Source organism: Artemia sp. Qi Xiang Cuo, chromosome 11, assembly GCF_049724085.1.
Source record: "Artemia sp. Qi Xiang Cuo chromosome 11, ASM4972408v1, whole genome shotgun sequence".
Taxonomy (NCBI): domain Eukaryota; kingdom Metazoa; phylum Arthropoda; class Branchiopoda; order Anostraca; family Artemiidae; genus Artemia; species Artemia sp. Qi Xiang Cuo.
This window is the reverse complement of record NC_142804.1, coordinates 46,025,330-46,053,224: the sequence shown is the minus strand read 5'-3', so window position 1 is coordinate 46,053,224 and position 27,895 is coordinate 46,025,330. Positions and strand designations below refer to the sequence as shown.

Below are 27,895 nucleotides of genomic sequence, written 5' to 3'. Positions count from 1 at the left end.
CCAGGAAAATATGTTATAATTTACACTAATATGTAAAAAATTTATATTCATACTATCATGCGCCATTAAATGAATTGAAAAAGTAAAAGTGGAAGTGGAAGTAATATTTTTGCACTTTTCTATCAGAGTAGTATTATTTTCTATCTTCTGCATGGTCAAATTTGCTTGCCAGTAATAGGATTTGCTAATTTAGTCTGTATTAGTATCAAAATAATACGTAGTAGTTACGTACGCTAATATTCATACTTTACGTATTTGGATCTTTTTCTGAATAAAAGTTGCCCCTCTTTCTTTGATAAGCTTTTGAAGTTTTAAGGTTTGATTTTGGAGTCGGGTGTTATATTTATTTGTATATTTGTATATATATTTTCCAAGTATTATTATTTATATACATTATTTGTATATATTGTATTACTTGTATTATATTTATTTGTATATATTTCAAGTCGAAATAAAGGACACAATTAAACGCTAAAGATCAAAATACCTGTTGATTTAATTAGAAGTGTGAATAGAGGGTAGGATTAGCCACTAACATCCGTTGAAAAGATTCATTTCTACTTAATAAAGCTAGTAGGGTCATTTCCAAAGAAAATAATAGAAGTGATTCAACTTAAATTTTAGAAGGAATAACATAATATAGCAATACCCTTAAGATTCTATCCACTTGAACAATCTTTTGAGCGGGTATAGTAAGTAGGCACTTCTTGAGTTCAAGAGGTGTTGCTGCGCAACCAACTTTTACTGCTAGCCTGGCCGTAAAATCCTTTGCGTCTCTCTGGATGGCCTATTAGTCTAACGCTGTTCCGCTGTGAGTAATTGCTCCGTGGAAAAGTCCTAGAGCGACCCAACGGGTTAATATTATAAGACACTAAAACAAGGATTGGGACACTCACCCCTCCCCCTTCCTGGCTAAATTCATCCTCTTTGATATTAGAAAGGCACATCTCGTGTTTTATTCTTGGCTTACGATCCACTAAGATCGAATTTTTCAATCAATTCAGGGCATGGAAGGTGTCATGTCTAGTGCTATTTTGGAAAGTATGGCGATGTTTGTGAAGAAAAATTACAATAAGAAGTGACTTGAATATGTCGAAAAGTAAATCGGGCGCAGAAAATCACAGGATGGTAAGTTACACAGCTGGTACGCCACAAAACATACATTTGACCTGAGAGTGGATAAGTTATTGTGTTATGGGATCCTTCACAGTTACCACAGAGTTGTAAAAAAGTTGTGACTCAAAACTTTTGTCCTTTTAACGGGATTAAAATTTTATCAAAAAGAACCAATCAGGTCTTATCTTCCTTTCTAATTAAAAATTTTAAATCTTAAAAAAATAAAAATTAGTGGGGGGGTGGGTAAATACTACACCAAGTTTTACGTGTTTGTCCTGGAATGCAAGGCCGTACCCAGGAATTTTTTTCTGGGGGGGGGGGCACCTTACCCCCTGGGTACGGCCTTGCTGGTATGGTCTTAGGTTTTCCTTTTTCACGTGTGTAACTCGGTCACAACAAATTTACTGGCCAAAAGCATTTTTCTCACTCAATTTTTGGGTTTCGCCAGGGAGAGGTACACACAAAAAAAATCTGAGATATTTTCAGCAAATTAAACTACAAAATTATTACTAATTATTTTTTGGTGCATTTTTGGTGCAAGTTTTTGGTACGTACTTCAAGAAGAAGTACGCATGAAAAACAAACAAAATTATTTTCAATTTATGAATATAATTAACAATTTTATTTTTTTAGTATCATTACTTTAATTTAGTCATCGTCATTTATTTATGTTTATTGTTTAATTTCTGTTTGTTTTATTAATCGATTACTAATTTTTTTTTCATTTATTAACTGCACCCTCTGCTTTATTTTAATAAAACTAAGTTTCAAAAATTACAGATGATTATAACCGTTACATTATCTATTTGAGATTTAACGCCCCAAAATTTCTGCATCCTGGGCAAGTACCTCCTTCTTCCCTCCCCTAAAACCCCTCTAGCTATCACTCCAAAGCTAAGATTCATTATTCAACTACGAAATATAATTTTTGAAATAGTGTGCAGGGGTCTTGGATTAAAAACATGTTGAAGATTGGTTGAGAATTGTTGAAAAAGGACAATTTTCCTATTTTTCATGTAAGTTTAGATTCTTCTCTAAGAAAAAGATTGAGCAATATCATGATTCTGGCTCGGCGAATAAATAGACCTTATGAATCAAATAATGCAGATATTTTTCCTTTGGGTGCAAATTACATATGCAGGCTTCAAGGTCGTACTCAGGGGGGAGTGGGGTTAGAGGTTTGTCCCCCCACCCTCTAAAAAAAATGTTTGTCTGACTCATATAAACCTAACAAAAATGGACATAAACAAATTTTGTATGCGTTTTTTGATGTTTTTTGTTTAAACCCCCCCCCCAAAAAAAAATCTTAAAAACATATCCTGGATACAGCCCCTTCAGGCTTGTCACAAAACTACTTGCTTTAGAGGGAGCTTTACCTTAAAATAGAGTTTTGTTTATTTTCAAACCATAATGACTAGCCAGAAAAGTCTTAACAGGGCAATTAATTTAATCCCTCTCTGCCCCTTCTAAAAAAAGCTGATTTTTATCAGTGGGGCTCATGATCACGATCACATAGTAAAAAAAAATTAAATATCAAAACTCGGACTAAATTGAATTGTCATAAGTGAGGTAATGTTGTAGAAGACTTTAAAATGTAACCTGTTTTTTTTTTACAAGAGAACAATGAAAAAATTTTGCCCCATAGAATTTTTTTTATTTTTGAGCTCATCAAAGTATTAACATTCATGATTCTTGGACTCAACCCTAGCCCCATGTTCAATACTAACAATTCTAATACCAGTAGTAGTATAATTACTACTACTACTACTGCTGCTACAACTATTAATACTACTACTACTACTGCTACTACTACTTCTGCTACCACTGTTAACACTACTAGCAATAACTAACTACAGCATCGAGCCACATGAGGTCAACGCAGATGTGCATGTTCCTCCTCAATCCCATCCTATTAAAGTCTCTTTGCCACCTCCCAAGAAGTTCCAGTTTCTTTTAAATCTTTTCTTACAGCCTATACCCATCGTATTCGGGGAAAAACTACTTTTTCCTTACCTTAGATATATTGTCAAAATGACAATATTTGACAAGTTGTCAACCATTATACATAGTTTATTGGAATTAATTTTGCAATTTTAGGTGTTCAATAGACAATTAAAATTATTCGATTGCGATATATAACGCTTATTGAAAACCTACAAAATTAATTATTTGCTTTTTGTGTGCCAGATTTCAATGAACTACCATTTGTCCTTGTCTTAAAAGAAAATTCTTGGTGCGTTTATTTATCGGATAAATTCAAAGAACTTCCTGTTAGAAATGTTTCAAAAAAGGAGCTATGGAACCGCAAGACTCTTAACTTTAATATATTTTTTTTATTTCAACTGTAATTTTGGTGAAATGGGAGCCCCATAGGGGTATACAGAGGCAAATTTAGACCACTACACTTAGACCATTTCTTTTGATTTTCAAATTGCTCCCATTTGATTAATTTGCAGCCCAAAGGTGTTCAATAAAGCATAATTTAGAAGATGCAGCTAGACGGCATAATAGTAAAATATTGTACTGGCACGTTAACAAATTGAGAGGTAGTAGTCAATCCGGACTTGTCCCAGTTAAAGATAGGAATGGGGTGGCAATTAGCGATAATACAAAAGATAAAGCGAGATGGTCCTAACATTTTGAGAATTTGCTTAACAGAGATATATTTGCAGGAAAAAATATAGAGGAAAATTAAAAAGTTTGTGATACCTTGGATGTGAAGTAGGATTTGTTTTGTGAGGAGGAATTAGAAACAGTACTAAAAGGATTAAAGAATAATAAGGCTCCAGGTGCTGATAGGGTAGTAAATGAGTTTCTTAAATATGGTGGCTCTTAGGTTAGAAATAAGTTATTGGAGATTATGAATATGATTTTCGAAAAAGGGGAAGTACCTAATGATTTTAGGAAAACCTTAATTAAGCCACTTTATAAGAAAGGTGATAAAAGTGAGTGTGGTAATTATCGGGGCATTAGTTTGGTCTCTGTAGGTAGCAAATTGCTTAGTAATATCATACTTTTTAGACTGAGAGATGCCGTAGACAAAGTTTTAAGAGAAGAGCAGCGCGGTTTTAGAAAAGGTAGAGGATGTGTTGACCAAACTTTCACTCTTAGGTTAATAATTGAGAAGTGCCTAAGTTTTCAAACACCTTTGGTCCTCAGTTTTATAAATTATGAGCAAGCGTTCGATTCTGTTGATAGAGGAGCTTTAGTAAAGGTTTTATCCTTGTATGGTATACCAGGCAAATACATTGGAGTGATTAGTGCTATGTAAGAGAATAACACTGCTGCGGTTAAGGTTAGCAGCTGAGGAAATGAGGTTAGCAACTGGTTTTGTATTGAATCTGGAGTTAAGGAGGGTTGAGTTCTATCCCACTTTATATGGATCATTTTAATTGACTTCGTTTTAAGGAGCACAGGAAAGGCAATGGGAGACCACGGAATCAAATGGGGAGGAAAAAGTCTCCTGGACTTGGATTATGCTGATGATTTAAGCATCCTAGATGAAAGTGTGAGCAAAATGAATGAAGTTTTAGAGGTTTTGCGAGTTCAGGGTGCTAGTATTGGTTTGAAAATTAATGTCAGGAAGACCAAGTCACTAAGGCTAGGAATAAGAGAAGATGAAAAGGTGACGTTGGGTAATGAAAAGATTGATCAGGTGGGCAGTTTCACTTACCTTGGTAGTATTATTAGTAAAGATGGTGGGAGCAGTGAAGATGTTACCAAGATTAGAATATTAGAAGCTACAGTGATGAAAGTGGTCAAATGTGGCCCTGAAGCATGGACGCTCCGAAAAGCGGATGAAGATTTGCTAGATGTTTCCAGAGTAATTGCTTACGGCTTGTTGTTGGTACTCGGCTGACTGACCGTATTTGAAACAATAGGCTCTACGAAGAATGTAGTTCAATACCGCTCTCTAGGTCTATAATGAAAGAAAGGTTGAGGTGGTTAGGGCACGTTGTTCGGATGAAGGATGACAGATTGCCAAATATGGTCCTGGTCTATTTACCGTCAAAGGCTAAGTAGAAAACAGGTCATTCCCATCTGGGATGATATGATGTCATAAAGAAAGATTTTAAGGAAATGGGACCTTCCTAGGAGGGTGTAAAAGAGAGATTTTGAATAGATTGGGGTGGATAAGGAGCGTGCGCAGCTGTGTTGGCCTCATACGGCTTGGTACTGTGGTGAGTTGTTGGTAATAGTAGTAGTAGTATAATGATTTTAACTACAATAAATACAATATTTTAAATACCATACTTAAAGTTCGATAATTATACAATAAATTACAACAAGCCGTACAGAACGTGGATTAAAAGTAGGTAAGGAGGAAAAACTGAGCCATCTATCTCAATAAAATACTTTTTACACGGGGTTTTCCAGAGGTCACATCTTCTTTAGATTTGAACAATATATCGTTAGACTCTAATATGCAGTTATAACTGAGCACATTATTAAGGTTTAGCGAATGATTAATTACTGTCCATAACACTAATGGAACAAATACAGGATATTTGTGATTTTGCAATCATTTATGTATTTGCTACCTAATTGCATTTGACGTCATTTACCACAGTAGCGGTATTAAAGGTCGTGTTTAATGGAGCATAATTATTTTGAGTTTAAATGCTGCAATACGGTTTTTAAATAGGTAGGTATGTGTGTTGGAAGTGAGTCAAGTGGTTTGATACTTCGTGTTTGTTGGGTAAGAAATAATCGCTCCGTGATTCCGTATTAGAGAGGTCTACTAACAGCATTTTGTAAATTCTCTAACTTCTACGAATAAACGGTACAGAATCATGATGTGGATACAAAAATTAAGTGAATTATCATTAAATAACGATAATAATGGAAAATTATGAAATATTTCTACTAAAGTGCTTTTTTGTCTTTTGTACTCGAAAGACAAAATATTATTTTTACTACGAACGTTAGTATGTTTTTACCAGAATTATTGACTGTTGCATTCTGAATTCTGTCACGGATGGATTAGTGAATTTTTACCACAAAGAGGAGGCCGGAGGAGGGGGGTCTACAGGTGTTTGTAGCATCCCTTATGCATAATATAATTTCTGTTTGTCTTCAAGTCTTAATGTGCTTTATTCAGGGGGCTTCAATTCAGGGAAATGACGGCAGAGCAAGTAAAATTTATTTTTCAAAATCAAAGGGGGAGGGCAGTTTTGCTGTATTTTTATTTCTAAAATAAAAATACAGAAAAAGGTATTTCTTACGAAAAATATCGAAAAAGTTATCTCAAAAACTTAGGGTAGTAGCAAACCCTTCCGTATTCCAATAACCCTTCCAATTAACCCTTCCAAAACCGTATAACCTCCCCTGGATACGGCCTTGGTTTGCAGCTAAAATTGGTACTATATAATTTTATTTCACTTAAGGTAACTTGGTTTAAAAACGGAATCCGCCTCAAAGCATCTCAGCGACATCTTATAAGCAATGATAATCAGACAGCAACACTGAAGATTAGACTTGTTGTCCCAGAAGATTCCGGTCATTACACGATGCTTGCAGAAAACCCAACAGGTAACAGGTAGGTTAAGTTAGCTTATCATGAGTGCTCATTTTAAGTTAACCTAACCTAACCTAACTTAAATATGGAGAAATGTTTACTAGCTAACCTAACCTAACTTAGCTAACCTAACGTAACTTAGCTAACCTAACCAAACACCAACCCAGACATGTAAACAAATAAATTCAGACATAGAAACAGATAAAGATATGCACTTTAGACATTCAAACCAACAAAGACAAATTCTTGGACTTGTAAAAAACCAACCCAGATACAAACATTTGTGAAATATTCCTAATCAAGAGAATTTAACTGTGACAAGGTAAAACATGAAAAAACACAACTGAAATATTTCCAACTCTTGCATTTCAGCGAAAGAAATCCAAAATGATCTTTGAAAAATCAATAGAATGTGACTGTGACTAGGTAAAACACATTAAAACACTACTGAAATATTCCAACTCTTGCATTTCAACGAAAAAAATCCAAAATGATCTTTGAAAAATCAAGAGAATGTAAGTGTGGCAAGGTAAACCACGACAAAACACTACTGAAATATTCCAACTCTTGCATTTCAATGAAAGAAATCCAAAATGCACTTTTAAAAATCAAGAGAATGTAACTGTGACAAGGTTAAGCACAACAAAATACTACTGAAATATTCCAACTCTTGCATTTTAATGAAAGAAATTCCAAAAGAAACTTTGAAAAATCAAGAGAATGTAACTGTGACAAGGTAAACATCGACAAAACACTACTGAAATATTCCAACTCTTCCATTTCACGAAAGAAATTCAAAATAAACTTTGAAAAAACAAGAAAATGTAACTGTGTCAAGGTAAAGCACAACAAAACACATTTCAATGAAAGAAATCCACAATAAATTTTGAAAATCAAGAAATGTAACCGTGACATGGTAAAACACGACAAAACACTACTGAAATATTCCAACTCTTGCAGTTCAATGAAGGAAATTCCAAAAAAAACTTTGAAAAATTAAGAGAATGTAACTGTGACAAAGTAAACCACGACAAAACACTACTGAAATATTCCTACTCTTGCATTTCACGAAAGAAATTCAAAATGAAATTTAAAAAATCAAGAAAATGAAACTGTGTCAAGGTAAAGCACAACAAAACACATTTCAACGAAAGAAATTCAAAAATGAACTTTGAAAAGTCAAGAGCATGTAAGTTTGACACAGTAAACCACGACAAAACACTACTAAAATATTCCAACTCTTGCATTTGACGAAAGAAATTCAAAATGAACTTTGAAAAATTAAGAGAATGTAACTGTGACTAGGTAAACCACGATAAGACACTGCTGAAATATTCCAACTCTTGCATTTCAATGAAAGAAATTCAAAAATAAACTTTAAAAAATAGCAAGAATGTAATTGTGAAAAAGTAAACCACAACAAAACACAACTGAAATATTCCAACTCTTGCATTTCAACAAAATAAATTTCAAAATGAACTTTGAAAAATCTACGCGAATATCACAATTACACTGTAAACCCGGACAAAACACAACTGAAATATTTCAACTCTTGCATCTCACGACAGAAATTCAAAAATGAACTTTGAAAAATCAAGAAAATGTAACTAGCATCAGGTTAACCTACATCAGGTTAAGTGGCGCGCCACTTAACCTGATGTAGGTTAACCTAGAAATGTTAGGTGACCTAACCTAATCTAACCTGACCTTGGTGGCGAGGGTCTCACTCGTATCAGGCTTTCGGTCCCCGTGGCCTGGAGGTGGGGGGGGGGGTTACCTTTTTATCATGAACTGATTAGCCTGTAGATCCATTCCTGAAAGTTCTCTGAAAGACTCAAATTTCTCTTTATAGTGCTAACGTGTATCTCTTGAAATAATTTAAATCCAATTAGCTTGGATTTTTCACTAGCAACTTACCCTCTGCTATAACTTCGCTAATAAATCCTTCTGCCAATCAACCCATCTCCCCCAAAACACTTTTCAACCATTTCTTGTTAAAAATTTTTATTTCAAGTCATTCACAAGGGTTTTTCGCTAGCAACTCGGCCTCCACTATAACTATCCTAATAGATCCTTCTGCCAATCAACCCATCTCCCCCCAAAACACTTTTCAGTCATTTCTTGTTAAAAAAAATCTTTAGTCATTAAGAAATTTCAACGACCATCCTGTTGTAGAATTCCTATCAAGTCGAACAATAAAGCAAAAACGAAAACACCTAAAAAAAAAACCTTAATTTTAAACAGTTTCAGGGAAACAAGGTGAAAGTAAAGTGCAACTGGTCCGAAAGTAACCATAACTCTAAAAAACAGAATTTTAGTAATTATAGATACATGAAAATGATTGGCTTTATACGCTGATTCCAAATACATAAATTTCCTTAGGTTTAATGTTATCCGTCAAAAGCTAAAACCTTGAGAATATTAAGCCTCGACATGTGATTGGTTGCAATTCCCTTTTTTCTTATTTTTATTCGTTTCTGTTCTTTTCTGGTTTTAATCTGCATTGGACATGCCACGTTTTTCGCAATTAGACTATATGATTTATGAAGTATTGTTTTGAATCTGTTCCCCGTGAGTGATGTGGTAATTTCCTGCGAGTGTTAAGTGATGGATAGAAAAGGTAGTTATTGTTCTAAGAGCGCGACCTAGTACGATTTTCGCAAATAGATAACCGTTAAGTGAGTATATTTCGGGGTTTTGAAGTTTTAGAAATCAGTATAGGCTGAAATAAAGAACAATATATACAAATAATGGATAGTTCTTCAAATGTAAGCCCTCCAACGTTTGATGTAAGTTCAAATAATATGACCTTTCGGTGTGTTTTCCAATTAAAAAATGTAAAATACAATGAACTATGTTCCATTGATTATAAAGGCTTGGCTAAAAGGGAATTGTCAGTGAAAAACTCACAAATTTAGCCCTTAATATGACTTTTCGATGTGTTTTTCAAAGGAAAATAATCAAAATACAATGAAAATATGTCCCCCCCCCCCAGAAATTTTGAGTTTGGGGGGGGGGGAGATTGTAAATGTCTATCATATTTGCTTTTTTTGTGCATGTTTTGTCTCTAAAATGTGAATTCTGCCCTTCTGGGTCTGTGGTAGCTAGTACGGCCACACAGAATTTACTTTTTATTCCAATTGCAAATACTTGAAATGAATTAGATTTATAGTTTTACATCAACGGTTAGCTGTATGAGAAAGTTTTTGAAGGAAAACACTATCGGTCCTACAAATTACATAGCATAATCAAGTTTACTATGCATGAAAAGTCTAAAGACTAAAAAGAATGTTTGCTGTTCGAATCGAACCAGTACTCAGATCGAATTAAACTGATAAGAGAGGGTACATTCAAACGGATATTTATGGTATGATTTGAAAATGGTAAAACATCAAATTAAAAAATAAGTTTTCGGTTGGAACTAAGAAGCAACACTAAAACTTAAGACGAAGAAAAATTATTCTGTATATGAAAAGGGAAATTACGTACCGGATTTTACCAAGGAAATTAAATCTTTTATATAATTAAACCAAGGAAATTAAATCTCTCCCCATATTTAAAAAAAAAAACAAAAAAAAAAAATTTTGCGATTAATTTATGAATTTTATACATTAAAGTTATGGTTATATTTAAAAATATTAATTAATTATGTTTATTAAATTTATAATAAACTTAAAAGTTTAAACATTAACAATCTGTCGATTCTTAAAGACGATTGCAACTTCAAAGAAGGCTATATTTTCTAAGGTAACTCGGGATCAATTATTTTAGCCTTGTTTGTCTCTCATTTGTTTAATTTGGTGTTCAATCTCAAATCTAGGGCAAAGAAGGGGTAATTAATTTGGAGGGAGGGGGGAGCACTCATCGACTTCGCAAAAAAATAATGTTTATATGAAAGGAGCATGAAATTATAGGAAGATACAGAAAATCTCTTCAAGGCAGAGTTTATTATGTTTGAAGGATGTATGCAAGAAATTGTTAAAAATAGAAATGATCATCAAGTTATTATGGTTGCAGCAGTAGCTGCAATGTAGTAAATAGCAAACAGTAGTCGATCTGCGTTTGATTTCTTGGTTTTCACTAGTTATTAGCGAAGGGTTGTAACGTCATATTCTAGTTTCTTAGACTAAATATCTTCGCAGTTGACCTTTACTCCCCCCCTTAACTGTGGGAAAATCTGAATGTTTGTGTCTAGTTATTCTATGACTATAAAAATATCAATTCTGAATCTCATATATGCTTTTACCAAGGACATTAAATCTTGTATAGACTTCTACCAAGGACATTAAATCGGGGGTGGGGTATTAGGGGTCGGGGTCCTACTAACCTAACCTGAAAGTGTGATTTCAGAGAAATTCTTTAAGCGTTTAGGGTTAACTTACCTTTTTTAGAGATGAGCATTTAGGGTTCTCCTACATACTGAATCTGAAAGTGTGATTTCAGAGAAATTCTTTAAGCGTTTAGGGTTAACTTACCTTTTTTTGGGATGAGTATTTAGGGTTCTCTTACATGCTGAACCTGAAAGTGTAATTTCAGAGAAATTCTTTGAGCGTTTAGGGTTAACTTACCTTTTTGGTATGAGCATTTAGGGTTCTCTTACATGCTGAACCTGAAAGTTTGTTCCCTGACATGTTGAATCTGAAAGTATAATTTTCATGTCGATGGACTATCCTAAAGAATAAAAACGGTTGAGGCTTAAGATATTTATTGCTTAAACATAACTGTGCATAAACATCGTAATTTTTTGTCTAATTGTGTGTGTGTAAGTTTTTGTGTGCATGTAAGTTTTTGTGTGCATGTAAGTTTTCGTGTGCCTGTGTAAGTTTTTTTGTTTTGTTTTTGTTGTTGTTTTTTTTTTTGTGTTTTTTTGTGTGTTTTTGTTTGTTTGTTTTTGTGTGTGTGTTTGTGTGTTTGTGTGTGTGTGTGTGTGTAAGTTTTTGCGTGTGTGTGTAAGTTTTCGTGTGTGTGTGTAAGTTTTCGTGTGTGTGTGTGTGTGTAAGTTTGTGTGTGTGTGTGTGTAAGTTTTTGTGCGTGTGTGTAAGTTTTTGTGTGTATGTGTGTAAGTTTTTGTGTGTGTGTGTAAGTTTTTGTGTCTGTGTAAGTTTTTGTGTGCATGTAAGTTTTTGTGTGCATGTAAGTTTTTGCGTGTGGGTGTAAGTTTTTGTGTGTGTAAGCTTTTGTGTGTGGGTGTAAGTTTTTTGTGTGTGTGTGTAAGTTTGTGTGTGTGTGTGTGTGTGCGTGTGTAAATTTTTGTGTGTGTAAGTTTTGGCGTGTGTGTGTAAGTTTTCGTGTGTGTGTGTAAGTTTTGTGACGAAATTCTTTAAGCGTTTAGGGTTAACTTACCTTTTTTTTGGGATGAGCATTTAGGGTTCTCTTACATGCTGAACCTGAAAGTGTAATTTCAAAAAAATTCTTTGAGCGTTTAGGGTTAACTTACCTCTTTGGGATGAGCAATTAGGGTTCTCTTACATGCTGAACCTGAAAGTTTGTTCCCTGACATGTTGAATCTGAAAGTATAATTTTCATGGCGATGGACTATTCTAAAGAATAAAAACTGTTGAGGCTTAAGATATGTATTCCTTAGCCATAACTGTGCATAAATATCGTAATTTTTTGTCTAATTGTGTGTGTGTAAGTTTTTGTGTGCATGTAAGTTTTTGTGTGCATGTAAGTTTTCGTATGCATGTGTAAGTTTTTGTGCGTGTGTGTGTGTGTAAGTTTTGGCGTGTGTGTGTGTAAGTTTTCGTGTGTGTGTGTAAGTTTTGTGTGTGTGTGTGTAACTTTTTGTGCGTGTGTGTAAGTTTGTGTGTGTAAGTTTGTGTGTGTGTGTGTAAGTTTGTGTGTGTGTGTGTAAGTTTTTGTGTGCATGTAAGTTTTTGTGTGCATGTAAGTTTTTGCGTGTGGGTGTAAGTTTTTGTGTGTGTGTGTGTAAGCTTTTGTGTGTGGGTGTAAGTTTTTTTTGTGTGTGTGTAAGTTTGTGTGTGTGTGTGTGTGTGTGTGTAAGTTTTTGTGTGTGTAAGTTTTGGCGTGTGTGTGTAAGTTTTCGTGTGTGTGTGTGTAAGTTTTGTGACGAAATTCTTTAAGCGTTTAGGGTTAACTTACCTTTTTTTTGGGATGAGCATTTAGGTTTCTCTTACATGCTGAACCTGAAAGTGTAATTTCAGAGAAATTCTTTGAGCGTTTAGGGTTAAATTACCTCTTTTTTGGGATGAGCATTTAGGGTTCTCTTACATGCTGAACCTGAAAGTTTGTTCCCTGACATGTTGAATCTGAAAGTATAATTTTCATGGCGATGGACTATTCTAAAGAATAAAAAACGGTTGAGGCTTAAGATATTTATTGCTTAGACACAACTGTGCATAAATATCGTAATTTTTTTGTCTAATTGTGTGTGTGTGTGTAAGTTTTTGTGTGCATGTAAGTTTTTGTTTGCATGTAAGTTTTCGTGTGCATGTGTAAGTTTTTGTGCGTGTTTGTGTGTGTAAGTTTTTGTGTGTGTGTAAGTTTTGGCGTGTGTGTGTAAGTTTTCGGGTGTGTGTGTGTTAGTTTTTGTGTGTGTGTGTGTGTGTGTGTGTGTGTATGTTTTTGTGCGTGTGTGTATGTTTTTGTGTGTGTGTGTGTGTGTCTAAGTTTTTGTGTGTGTGTAAGTTTTTGAGTGTGTGTGTAAGTTTTTGTGTGCATGTAAGTTTTTGTGTGCGTGTAAGTTTTTGAGTGTGGGTGTAAGTTTTTGTGTGTGTGTGTAAGTTTTTGCGTGTGTAAGCTTTTGTGTGTGTTTGTAAGTTGTTGTGTGTGTGTAAGTTTGTGTGTGTGTGTGTGTGTGTAAGTTTTGGCGTGTGTGTGTAATTTTTTTTGTGTGTGTAAGCTTTTGTGACGAAATTCTTTAAGCGTTTAGGGTTAACTTACCTTTTTTTGGGATGAGCATTTAGGGTTCTCTTACATGCTGAACCTGAACGTGTGATTTCAGAGAAATTCTTTGAGCGTTTAGGGTTAACTTACCTCTTTTTTGGATGAGCATTTAGGGTTCTCTTACATGCTGAGCCTGAAAGTTTGTTCCCTGACATGTTGAATCTGAAAGTATAATTTTCGTGGCGATGGACTATTCTAAAGAATAAAAAACGGTTGAGGCTTAAGATATTTATTGCTTAAACATAACTGTGCATAAATATCGTAATATTTTTGTCTAATTGTGTGTGTGTGTAAGTTTTTGTGTGCATTTAAGTTTTTGTGTGCATGTAAGTTTTATTGTGAATGTGTAAGTTTTTGTGTGTGTGTGTGTGTAAGTTTTGTCGTGTGTGTGTAAGTTTTCGTGTGTGCGTTAGTTTTCGTGTGTGTGTGTAATTTTTTGTGTGAGTTTGTGAGTTTTTGTGTGTGTGTGTAAGTTTGTGTGAATGTGTAAGTTTTTGAGTGCATGTTTGTTTTTGTGTGAATGAAAGTTTTTTCTTTTGGTCGTAATTTTGTTTGGGTGTGTTTAAGTTTTTGTGTGTGTAAGTCTTTGTGTGTGGGTGTAAGTTTTTTTTGTGTGTGTGTAAGTTTTTGTGTGTGTAAGTTTTGGCGTGTGTGTGTAAGGTTTCGTGTGTGTGTGTGTAAGTTTTGTGTGTGTGTGTGTGTGTGTAAGTTTTTGTGTGTGTGTGTGTGTGTGAGTTTTTTTTTGTGTTCATGTAATTTTAATATACGTAAAAAAGTTAAAAAAAATAACATGTTAAAAAATTCAAGAAAGTATTTACGAAATGGGGAGGTGACTCTTTGAGGTTGGAAAATGGGTTTAGGAATGACATTATGAAAGGAACTTGTTCAGAAAAGATATAATAAAGCCTTAAAAAAAGTATTATAAAAATGGAGAGGGGACTCTTTGGGGGGCCCGGAGAGGGCGTTTGGGGATCCGGGGGCCCTTTAGGATTGGGTGGTCTTTTGGGAGCCCGGGGGACCTTTGGGGACCGGGGGAGGGTCTTTGGGGCCCAGGGAAGGCATTTGGGGAGCCGGGGCCCTTGGGGTTTTGGTGGTCTTTTGGGAGCCCAGTGGACCTTGGGGGACCGGGGGAGGACCTTTGGGGGCCCGGGGAGCGCCTTTGGGGGGTCAGGGGGCCCTTTGGGAGCTTGGGGGTACCCTTGAGGACCAGGGGCTTCCTTTGGGGTTGAGGTAGGGGGATTGGAACCCTTTGGGGTTTGGGTAGGGGATCGGAGCCTTTTGGGGTTGTGGTAGAGGACCTCACAACACTGTTCAAATGGAACTTGTGTATTATAACGACCACAGAGTTTCATCCTCAAATTCTCTTCTAAAATCCCTTCAAAAATCATATTTTAAAATGTCTCTAACTGTTTCGCCGAAATAATTCCATAAAATAGCTAAAACGGTTTCGCCCAAATAATCCCTAAACGGAATTTCAGCATGTTCCTGCAATTTCAGCATGTTTGTTTGGCATCCCTGCGCTGGCGCATTTCAATTACAAAGAAACCTTTTCGCGCGCTAAGATCAAAACATTTGCTCGGAAACGATTCTTCTGGAAGAACTCCAGACATTAATAAACTTCGCGCCGGAGACAATTCTCTTTAGAAACAACAAATTATTTCCCCTTCCATGTCGATCAATCAATCATGACATCATCTGTGATCTAAACTTTGCCCCGGAGACATTTCTCTCTGGAAATACAACAAAGACATTAATTAACTTGACGTCATCTGTCAGACATTAATTAACCTTGCCCGGAAACAACAATTTCCTATTTCTGGATCATAACACTCGCCTCGAGCGTGCCAAAAACACACCTGGAGAAAGAGACCATTACACGTGGCCAAACAACAACATTGACTATGACATTTGCCTTGAGCAACAACAGGAAGGAAGTGTCATTAACTTTGCCCGGGAACAACAACAACATTGACCTTGGCATTCGCTGAGAGCGTGTCCAAAACAACAACAATAACATTGACCCCATTAACCACGTGTTCTCCCTAATGACTCTATCGCGTGCCCAAAACAACAACAATAACATTGACCCCATTAACCACGTGTTCTCCCTTATGACTCTATCGCGTGCCCAAAACAACAACAATAACATTGACCCCACTAACCACGTGTTCTCCCTAATGACTCTATGCCCATATATGGTGTAGGGTCACGATTCAATAAGGCATCTCTACTAATAAGTTCAAAAAATTTTATTACTTCCGATATATTCTCTGTTTTCATCTCTTGCAACACCCATCATCAGAGGCACTTGTGCAGTACTTCCAAGTCGAAGTGACAAAGACGGTTCTTCTGAGACAAAACGGGGAAGGGACTGGTCACAAAAAGGATTCTGAATCACGGGACCAAGGAAATTGAAATTGCCAAGTTTATTGTTTTCTTCCTAAAGAAAAAATAAATCAAATCAGATTTTTCTCGAAGCTCCATCCAAGGCAAACAATATCATCATGTTCACGGTAAGGTAGCACAAGTAGGGTAGATGAATTCTCCAGGCAACCCTCCCCCCCCCCCCAAACCAACGCAACGTTCGGTGACTTTTAGGTCGGTCGGTTTTAAGTAGGCTATTAAAAACTTTAGTACAAAATATGGCAGCATTGTCTCCTTCTTCATGGGGTTACAATTATGTTTTGTAGGGTTGTATAGGATTATTTTTCTCGTTAATAAACTACTTAGGAAAGAAAAACACAATTTTCAATGGGACTGCAATTTTTTTCTCTCATTGCACTTCATGAAGTTTTATGGCATGTCTTGCTTGATAATAAACTACCTAGGAAAGAAAAATACTATCTTGGGAAGGGTAATGAACGTTGAGGTTGAATGAAGTTTTGAAGTTCCACTAACTATCATAAATTGTCTTTGTTGCTAAAAAAAAAAAAAAAAAAAAAAAAAAAAAAAAAAAAAACTACTTCGAGACAGGAAAATGCAGGTTTAAGTAGTGTTACAAATATTTTCCTCTTTTTACTGAAGTTTTACAAAGTTTCACCAAGCCTCTATCTTTTAATAAACTACCTAGGGAAGGAAACTACGATTTTTAGTGGGAATGAATTTTTTTTTCTCATTTTAGACGAAACACCTTTAATTAGGTGTTGTTTTCTTAGACCAAATTGCCGTTCTATGACGAACAAATAAACTTTCAAATGGCGATAAATCCATTTATTTAGACAGTAAAAGAAAAACTGTCTAAAAAACGGATTTATTCCCATTTGAAAGTTTATTTGTTTCTCTCATTAAACTTCATGAAGTTTTATGGTATATCTTACTTTATAACTACCTAGGGAATAAAAATACTATTTTGGGTTGGGTAATGTTCATTGAGGTTTAATGAAGTTTTGAAATTCCATGAACTTTCATGAATTGTCTTTCTTGTTAAAAAGAAATTAACTTCGATAAAAGAAAATACAGGCTTAAGTAGGGTTACTAATATTTTCCTCTTTTGGCTGAATGTTTCATAAGTTTTAAAGTTTCACAAAGTTTCATCAAGCATCTTTCTTTTAGTAAACTACTTAGGAAAGAAAAACACAAGTTTGGACAGGATTGCAATTGTTCTCGTTTAGTGTTTATTGAACTTCCATTGAAGTTGAATTATTCATTTGATTTTCCCCAGAATCCAATGCCGTAAGTGCCCATACTTAGAAAACCAACTATGAATAAAAACTAACTCTGAGCTTAGGTGGATAATCCTGAAAGCTTATTTGAGTAGAAGGGGGGGGGGGTACCAGCGCTGTCAGTACATAATTTATGCATGTTTTTATGGAATTTGTCAGTGAGAATTTGAAAAACAGGAATTTTGTCAGAATTATTGATTGTTTTATTGATTTTGTCCGTGAGAATGAAAAAACAGGAAGTTTGTCACATTTATGTCTGTTTTCATGGATGGTTATGTGTGCTAGTCAATTTATGGATGGTTTTATGGATTTTGTCAGTGAGAATGGAAAAGCAGGAACTTTGTCACTCTCTTCTTGTTGTTGTTCAATGCAAATGCTATGAGTTTCCGGGAGATCGCGTGTTTCCAATATATGTTGTTCAAGCCAAATGTTTTGAGGTTCCTGGGTACACCTGTACTGTCAGTCATTAATCAAATTCTTTCCAGGGAATGTCTGACAGATAACGTAAAGTTAATTAATATCTTTGGATTTCGAACAGAAATGTTTCCGAGAAACAGTTAGATCACACATGATGTCATGATTGTTTGAATTGTCTCCGGCGCGAAATTTATTAATGTCTGGAGTTCTTCCAGAAGAATCGTTTCCGAGCAAATGTTTTGATCTTAGCGCGCGAAAAGGTTTCCAAATAATTGAAATAAGCCAGCGCAGGGATGCCAAACAAAAGAAACATGTTGAAATTCCGTTTGGGGATAATTTTGGCGAAACCGTTTTAGCTATTTTAAGGAACTATTTCGACGAAACAGTTAGAGACATTATAAAATATGATTTTTGAAGAGATTTTAGAAGAGAATTTAATGGTGAAACTCTGTGGTCGTTATAATACACAAGTTCCATTTGAACAGTGTTGTGAGATCCCACTACCCCAACCCCAAAGGGCTCCAACCCCCCTACCCCAACCCCAAAGGGTTCCAATCCCCCTACCTCAACCCCGAAGGAAGCCCCCGGTCCTCAAGGGTCCCCCCAAGCTCCCAAAGGGCCCCCACACCCCCAAAGGCTCACCCCGGGCCCCCAAAGGCCCTCCCCCGGTCCCCAAAGGTCCACCGGGCTCCCAAAGGACCATTCGACCCTCAAGGGTCCCCCAGACCCCCAAAGGCCCTCCACCAGTCCCCCAAGGTCCCCCGGGCCCCCAAAGGCCCTCCCCGATCCTCAAAGGGCCCCCCGACCCCCCAAAGGCCCCCCCCCCGAACCCCCAAAAACCCTCCCCCGGTCCCCAAAGGCCCACCGGGCTCCCAAAGGGCCCCCGGACCCCCAAAGACTCCCGAGCCCCACATTATAATACTTTTTTAAGGCTTTATTATATCTTTTCAGAACAAATTATTATTTTAGGGAATTATTTCGGCGATACAGTTAGAGACATTTTAAAATATGATTTATGAAGAGATTTTAGAAGAGGATTTGAGGGTCAAACTCCGTGGTCGTTATAATACATCAGTTCCATTTGAATAGTGTTGTGAGGTCCTCTACCACAACCCCAAAGGGCTCCGATCCCCCTACCCCAACCCCAAAGGGTTCGGATCCCCCTACCCCAACCCCAAAGGGTTCCAATCCCCCATACCTCAACCCCGAAGGAAGCCCCCGGTCCTCAAGGCCCCCCCCCAAGCTCCCAAAGAACATCCAGACCCCAAAGACTCCCCGGGCTCCCAAAGGCCCTTCCCCTGTCCCCAAAGGTCCACCGGGCTCCCAAAGGACCAATTGGCGCTCAAGGGCCCCCCGACCCCAAAAAGCCCTACCCGAGCCCCCAAAGGCCCACCCCGGTCCTCAAGGGCCCCCCCCCGCCCCCAAAGGCTCTCCCCGGGCCCCCAAAGGTCCTCCCCTGGTCCCCAAAGGTCCACTGGGCTCCCAAAAGACCACCCAATCCTCAAGGGCCCCGGATCCCCAAACGCCTTCCCTGGGCCCCAAAGGCCCCCGGTCCCCAAAGGTCCCCCAGGCTCCCAAAAGACCACCCAATCCCAAAGGGCCCCCGGATCCCCAAAGACTCCTGAGCCCCCCATTATAATACTTTTTTAAGGCTTTATTATATCTTTTCTGAACAAGTTCCTTTCATAATGTCATTCCTAAACCAATTTTCCAACCTCAAAGAGTCACCTCCCCATTTCGTAAATACTTTCTTGAATTTTTTAACATGGTATTTTTTTAACTTTTTTAAGTATCTTAAAATTACATGAACACAAAAAAAACTCACACACACACTAACAAAAACATACACACACACACAAACACACAAAAAAAAAACATACAAAAACAAAAAAGAAAAATAACACACACACGAAAAAACTAACAAACACAAAAAATTACACACACACACACACACACACACAAACTAACACACACACACACACACACACACTTACACACACACACACACACACACACACACACACACACATACACATCACACACACACATCACACACACATCATCACACACACACACACACACACACACACACACACACACACACACACACACACACACACACACACACACACACACACACACACACACACACACACACACACACACACACACACACACACACACACACACACACACACACACACACACACACACACACACACACACACACACACACACACACACACACACAAACACACACACACACACACACACAAACTTACACACACACACAAAAGCTTAGACACACAAAAACTTACACACACACACAAAAACTTACACCCACACGCAAAAACTTACATGCACACAAAAACTTACATGCACACGAAAACTTACACACACACAAAAACTTACACACACGCACAAAAACTTACACACACACACACAAAAACTTACACACACACGAAAACTTACACACACACACAAAAACTTACACACACACAAAAATTTACACACACACACACACACACACACAAAAACTGACACAATCACACTAAAACTAACATGCACTAAAAAACTAACATTCACACAAAAACTTACACACACACACAATTAGACAAAAAAAATTACGATATTTATGCACAGTTATGTCTAAGCAATAAATATCTTAAGCCTCAACCGTTTTTATTCTTTAGAATAGTCCATCGCCATGAAAATTATACTTTCAGATTCAACATGTCAGGGAACAAACTTTCAGGCTCAGCATGTAAGAGAACCCTAAATGCTCATCCCAAAAAAGAGGTAAATTAACCCTAAACGCTCAAAGAATTTCTCTGAAATTACACTTTCAGGTTCAGCATGTAAGAGAACCCTAAATGCTAATCCCAAAAAAGGTATGTTAACCCTTAACGCTTAAAGAATTTCGTCACAAAAGCTTACACACACACGAAAACTTACACACACACACACGAAAACTTACACACACACGAAAACTTACACACACACACACACAAACTTACACACACGCACACACACAAAAACTTACACCCACACACAAAAGCTTACACACACAAAAACTTACACACACACACAAAAACACTGACACACACACGCAAAAACTTACATGCACACAAAAACTTATACACACACACACACACAAACTTACACACACGCACATAATATTACACACACACACAAAAACTTACACACACACAAAAACTTACACACACACACACGAAAACTTACATACACACAAAAAATTACACACACACACACACAAACACACACACATACACACAAAAACACAAACACACAAACACAAAAAAACATACAAAAAAACAAACACAAAAACACACACACACACACACACACACACACACACACACACACACACACACACACACACACACACACACACACACACACACACACACACACACACACACACACACACACACACACACACACACAAAAACACACACACACACACACACACACACACACACACACACAAACACACACACACACACACACACACACACACACACACACACACACACACACACACACACACACACACACAAAAAATTACATATGCACACGAAAACTTACATGCACACAAAAAATTACATGCACACAAAAACTAACACACACAATTATACAAAAAATTACGATGTTTATGCACAGTTATGTTTAAGCAATAAATATCTTAAGCTTCAACCGTTTTTATTCTTTAGAATAGTCCATCGACATGAAAATTATACTTTCAGATTCAACATGTCAGGGAACAAACTTTCAGGTTCAGCATGTAAGAGAACCCTAATTGCTCATCCCAAAAAAGAGGTAAGTTAACCCTAAACGCCCAAAGAATTTCTCTGAAATTACACTTTCAGGTTCAGCATGTAAGAGAACCCTAAATGCTAATCCCAAAAAAGGTATGTTAACACTAAACGCTTAAAGAATTTAGTCACAAAAGCTTACACAAACACACAAAAAATTACACACACACACGCACACAAAAACTTACACACACACACACAAACTTACACACACACACAAAAACTTAAACCCACACACAAAATCTTACACACACAAAAACTTACACACACACACGCCAAAACTTACACACACAAAAACGTACACACACACACACACAAAAACTTACACACACACACGAAAACTTACACACACACACGAAAACTTACACACACGCCAAAACTTACACACACACAAAAACTTACACACACACACACACACACACAAAAACTTACACATGCACACGAAAACTTACATGCACACAAAAACTTACATGCACACAAAAACTTACACAGACAATTAGACAAAAATTACGATGTTTATGCACAGTTATGTTAAAGCAATAAATATCTTAAGCCTCAACCGTTTTTATTCTTTAGAATAGTCCATTGACATGAAAATTATTCTTTTAGATTCAACATGTCAGGGAACAAACTTTCAGGTTCAGCAAGTAAGAGAACCCTAATTGCTCATCACAAATCAGAGGTAAGTTAACCCTAAATGCTCAAATAATTTCTATGTATTTACCTTTTCAGGTTTAGCATGTAAGAGAACCCTAAATACTCATCCCAAAAAAAGGTAAGTTAACCCTAAACGCTTAAAGAATTTCATCACAAAAGCTTACACACAAAAAAAATTACACACACACGCAAAAACTTACACACACAAAAACGTACACACACACACACACACACACAAACTGACACACACACACAAAAACTTACACCCACACACAAAATATTACAAACAAATATAATTACACACACACACACAAAAAAAAAAAACCACACGCAAAAACATAAATGCACACGAGCAATTAAAAGAACAAACGAAATTACACACACACACAAAAAATTACACACACACACACACAAAAACTTACACACACACACACACACACAAAAACTTACACACACAAAAACTTACACACACTCAAAAACTTACACACACACTAAAACTTACACACACACACGAAAACTTACACACACATTCAAAAACTTACACACACACAAAAAATTACACACATACACAAACACACACAAAAACTTACACATGCACACGAAAACTTACATGCACACAAAAACTTACACACACACAATTAGACAAAAAAATTACGATATTTATGCGCAGTTATGTCTAAGCAATAAATATCTTAAGCCTCAACCGTTTTTGTTCTTTAGAATAGTCCATCGCCATGAAAATTATACTTTCAGATTCAACATGTCAGGGAACAAACTTTCAGGTTCAGCATGTAAGAGAACCCTAAAATACTCATCCCAAAAAAGGTAAGTTAACCCTAAACGCTAAAGAATTTCTCTGAAATTACCCTTTCAGGTACAGCATGTAAGAGAACCCTAAATGCTCATCCCCAAAAAAATGTAAGTTAACCCTAACCGCTTAAGGAATTTCGTCTCAAAACTTACACACACACACACGAAAACTTACACACACACGCCAAAACTTACACACGCAAAAACTTACACACACACACACAAAAACTTACACCCACACGCAAAAATTTACATGCACACAAAAACTTACATGCACACAAAAACTAACACACACACAAAAACTTACACACACACACACACATTAAACCTAAGGAAATTTATGTATTTAGAATCTACGTATAAAACCAATCATTTTCGTGTATCTATAATAAACTAAAATTCGGTTTTTTAAAGTTATGGTTACTATTAGACCAATTGCACTTTAATTTCAACTTGTTTCACAAAAACTGTTTAAAATTACGTTTTTTTTATGTGTTTTCGTTTTTGCTTTATTGTTCGACTTGATAGGAATTCTGAAACAGGATGGTCGTTGAAATTTCTTAATGACTAAAGATTTTTTTTTAACAAGAAATGACTGAAAAGTGTTTTTGGGGGAGATGGGTTGATTGGCAGAAAGATCTATTAGGAAAGTTATAGTGGAGGCAGAGTTACTAGCGAAAAAGCTGTGTGGATGAGTTGAAATAAAAAATATTAACAAGAAATGGCTGAAAAGTGTTTTGGGGGAGATGGGTTGATTGGCTGAAGGATTTATTAGCGAAGTTATAGCGGAGGGTAAGTTGCTAGTGAAAAATCCAAGCTAATTGGACTTAAATTATTTCAAGAGATACCCGTTAGCACTATAAAGAGAAGTTTGAGTCTTTCAGAGAACTTTCAGGAATGGTCTACAGGCTAATCAGTTCATGATAAAAAGGTGACCCCCCCCCCACTTCCGGGCCCCGGGGACAGAAAGCCTGATACGAGTGAGACCCACACCACCAACGTCATGTTAGGTTAGATTAGGTTAGGTCACCTAACATTTATAGGTTAACTTACATCAGGTTAAGTGGCGCGCCACTTAACCTGATGTAAGTTAACCTAGAAATGTTAGGTGACCTAACATTTATGACCTAACATATATTTTTTTTTATTTCAACTGTAATTTTGGTGAAATGGGTAGTAGCAAACCCTTCCCTATTCCAATAACCCTTCCCTGTTGATGCCCCTGGCCTCATTACTTCCATATAAAAACTGTTTATTTCATATTTATGTTCCGTTTGTTTTGATATCTTATTTACGGTTGTTCTAATCTGAAGAGGGGCTCCCACCTTCCTCATTCACCATTAATTATTGTGATTTTGAACTATGCAATATTAATTCCCGTTTTTTCTTGAGTTGTTTTAAGCATATACAATAAAATTATTAAACATATTTAAATTAATATATATACATGGTGCATATGAGTCAGTGATATACGACCAACAAAACCTATAGCTAGTTTTCATTCATTATAATTTCCTAAAAGTTCCAAATTATTACACTTTGTCATTTTTGAGCTAAAACCTTTTGGACAACCCTTGTGAGACATAACATGTTTTGACTTAGTTTCACAATCCCCTAAACATTTTCTGACCTATTCGTTTTACCCTTCGTAAAACGCCCGTTGTTAACACCCTTCGTCTATTTGAAAAGTAAAGGTCAAACATGCCTGTCTTTCTAAATAGCAGGTGCTATATATAAACAAGGGACGAATTGCCTAGCTTACGGTCCTTTGCCTGAGGGCTGCAGGGGGGAATGACACCCCTAAAGACATATGACTGAACCTTTCAACTATCCTGAACAAAATACCTGTCTCAAAATTTTGATTGGATGTTTTTTGGTAAATGATTGACGTGGGTAAGAAACGTACGATTAATTTAAATTTGTTTGTGTTTTTTTGTTCCCGACTCTGTCGAGTTTTTTCTGTGTGGGGAATTTAATATGTTGTTTCAATATGGTATTAATAGTAAAACCTTGAACCTAAGACCTTGAACCTTGTGGGGGACAGGGCTGGTTGCACTTATCACTCTTAAAAGGGAACTACACTTTCAATTTCAATAAAAAGCTTATATGTACCAGGTTGTTATTTGATCTTTGGACTATTTAAACAAGATGGCTATCCCAAAATTTTAATTGCATTCATGTGTGGAGAAAAGGGCGTGAAAAGGGGGCTAGTTGCCGTCCGATCACTTTGGACTCTTAAAAAGGACACTAGTTGCCCTCCGATCACTTTGGACTCTTAAAAAGGGAACTAAAACTTTTATTTCCAATGAAAATAGACTCCTCTGAAGTTTATGCGACCACCCCTTCTATAAAAAACTAGTGTGCCCCCGGTACATAACTTAAAACCCTTGCCCCCAGAATCTGGGAGGCATTGTTTTATGATCTTTGAACTATTTTGAACAAAAGGCCTATATAAAAATTTTGGTCGGATGCATTTGGAAAAAAGAGAGCATGGGGTGCTAGTTGCCCTCCGACCACTTTTGACAATTAAAAAGGGCACTAGAACTTCGGATCTCCAATCGAAAGAGCGCCCCTTCGAAGTTTATGACTACCGATTCAATAAAAACCTTATTTGTTACCAATGGGCAGCTACTGAACAAAATACCTATCTCAAAACTTTGTTTGGATGTGTTTAGGGAAAAAATGGACACAGGGGGAGGGTAGGGAGGTTGCTAAAATCATTTTTGACTCTTAAACAGGGCACTAGAGCTTTCATTTTCCTATCCAATGAGCTCATTTCGAAGGTTCTACCACAACTCCTATGCGAAATACCTTGGTGAAAACAAATCAAATAAATAATACATTGTGCCCACAATGTATTAGTTCTTTACCAAGGTCTTTACCTTGGTAAAGACCTAGGTCTTTACCTAGGCAGCTCTATTTTGCTACCTATTAAATGCATTAGAAAAAACGAATCTACCCTGTAAAAAGTTCACCCCAACGTCAAAAAGAAATTAATTTTTCAGGGATATGATTTCCTCTCTTCCTCCTGACTCTTCCGTTCTTGTGTCCACACTGCTCAGGGGTGGATTCAGGATGTTTTAGGGGGGGGGAGGCAGTTTGATCCGATAAACTTGCGTTAGAAGCAAGTTTAATTAACGACAAATTGCGTTAATTAAGTAAATTAGACTACCTTAGACTACGGTATGGGGCGTCCCCCTCGCCCACCCCCCTCTGGATCACCATTGACACTGTCGAAAATCTAATAAATATGTCTTTTACGATGACTTAATCCCCCTAAACTCTCAGGGGAAGGGCTGCAAGTTATGAACTTTGCCCATTGCTTGCATATTGTAGTGGTTATTGGGAAGCATACACACATTTTCAGGAAGATTTTTTTTTGGTGGGGAGGGTGGGGGGAGGGGGATGGAGGAGAGGGTTACTCGGTAGAATCTTTTCGTGGAGGATGTTTTTTTGGGGCAAGGGACATTTCTATGAAGGGGGCGCCGGATTTCCAAGCATTATTTTAAAAACAATCAGAAATTGAATTAAAAAAAACTAGTTTTTTCAACTGAAAATAAGAAGCAACATTAGAACCTAAAACGAACAGAAATTATTACGTATATGAGGGGGTTCTCCCCCAAGTCAATACCTCGCTCTTTACGCTACATTTTTTTTAGTGCTTTCAAAAGAGCTAACTATTCTAATTAAACGGCCTTTGGGATTCAGGCGTGTGTGAATTAAAAAAAAATTAAATTTTAACGTAAAGAGCGTGGTATTGACTAAGGGGAGAACCCTATAATATACGTAATAAAAAAAAACAATAAAGAAAAAACAAGCGATACGGCTCAATATTACTATTAAAAACGGAAACTTTTAAAAACGGAACTTTGATGTCAGTAAATGTATCAAAAGAATGGGCTTATAATGCTGATTCTAAATATATAAATTTTTTAAGTTTAGTATTACTCAACAAAGGCTACGAGCCTCAGAAAACCCACCTGATTTTTTAAAGAGGGGGGGGGGGGAACATCCCCTAAAAGTGGAAAACTTGTAATGAAAATCACACTGTCAGATTCAGTGTATCAGAAAACCCTATAACATAGGTTTCAAGCTCATATCTGCAAAAATCTGCAACTTTGTATTTTTTGCCAGAAGAAAAATATACGAATATAGAAGTTCGATATGTAAGTTAATTTGTAAATTACGTCGAAACCATATTTAGAGACAGCCATTTAGCAAAAGAAAAGTAAAATTTTTATGCAAATTTTGTTTACTTATTCAATGACGACGAGCCAAAATAAAAGCTGCATTAACTAAAAAACGATCAGAAATTAAATAAAAAAAATAAGTTTTTTAAACTGAAAGTAAGGAGCAATATTAAAACTTAAAACGAACAGAAATTATTCCGTATATTTTTATATGAAATTTTGGAAGCCTAAAAAAATCCCTTCAAATAACTTGGTACTTAGTAGTAACTATAAGCTTAAACTAAAAGCTCTAAGCTTGTTTTACAGTTAATTTTTGTAAAATTTTTATTGTTGGACATGAATTATCACATTCAAAATTAGCAGTAATCAAAAATGCATTCTTTCTTTTTCAGACTACGTCTTGACAAAGAACAACAATAATCCGTTGCTCACACTTGGAATCGTCATTGAACTTCTATAAACTCAAATAGGTAATTTTTTTTCTTTTACATACTATAAAGTGTCAAAACTTTAATGTCTTTATGGATTTTTTACTTATTTTCCTAAGCTTGAGTTTCTTTACTTTTATGTAGAATTCAGGATTCCGTACTGCGAGAATGAAGCTGAAGCAGAGTTCTTCAGAATCTATAATGTTAGTATCACAATTTATTAATGTAAGAGGTCAATTTTAAATGCTCTTGGAGACCTCAATTGATCAAATTAGATCGACTGTGAATCCCTATCAGTTGAAGAACGCTTGTTTTCCCTATTTACAATTTGCCGGAGGTTAGCGGTCTTCAGAGG

General features: G+C 36.4%; 1 long non-coding RNA gene across 4 annotated transcripts in view; it reads left to right on the top strand.

Annotated features, from left to right (window-relative positions):
• Positions 1 to 27,582, top strand: part of LOC148947032 (uncharacterized) — a 91,178-nt gene extending 63,596 nt beyond the window's left edge. For 3 of the 4 annotated variants that reach the window (XR_016142454.1, XR_016142451.1, XR_016142453.1), the window contains 2 exons: positions 6,504 to 6,655; positions 27,505 to 27,582. This is a non-coding gene — a long non-coding RNA (uncharacterized LOC148947032). The remainder of the gene's footprint in view (positions 1 to 6,503; positions 6,656 to 27,504) is intronic. The other variant, XR_016142452.1, reaches the window with a different exon arrangement.
• Positions 27,583 to 27,895: the final 313 nt, after the last annotated feature.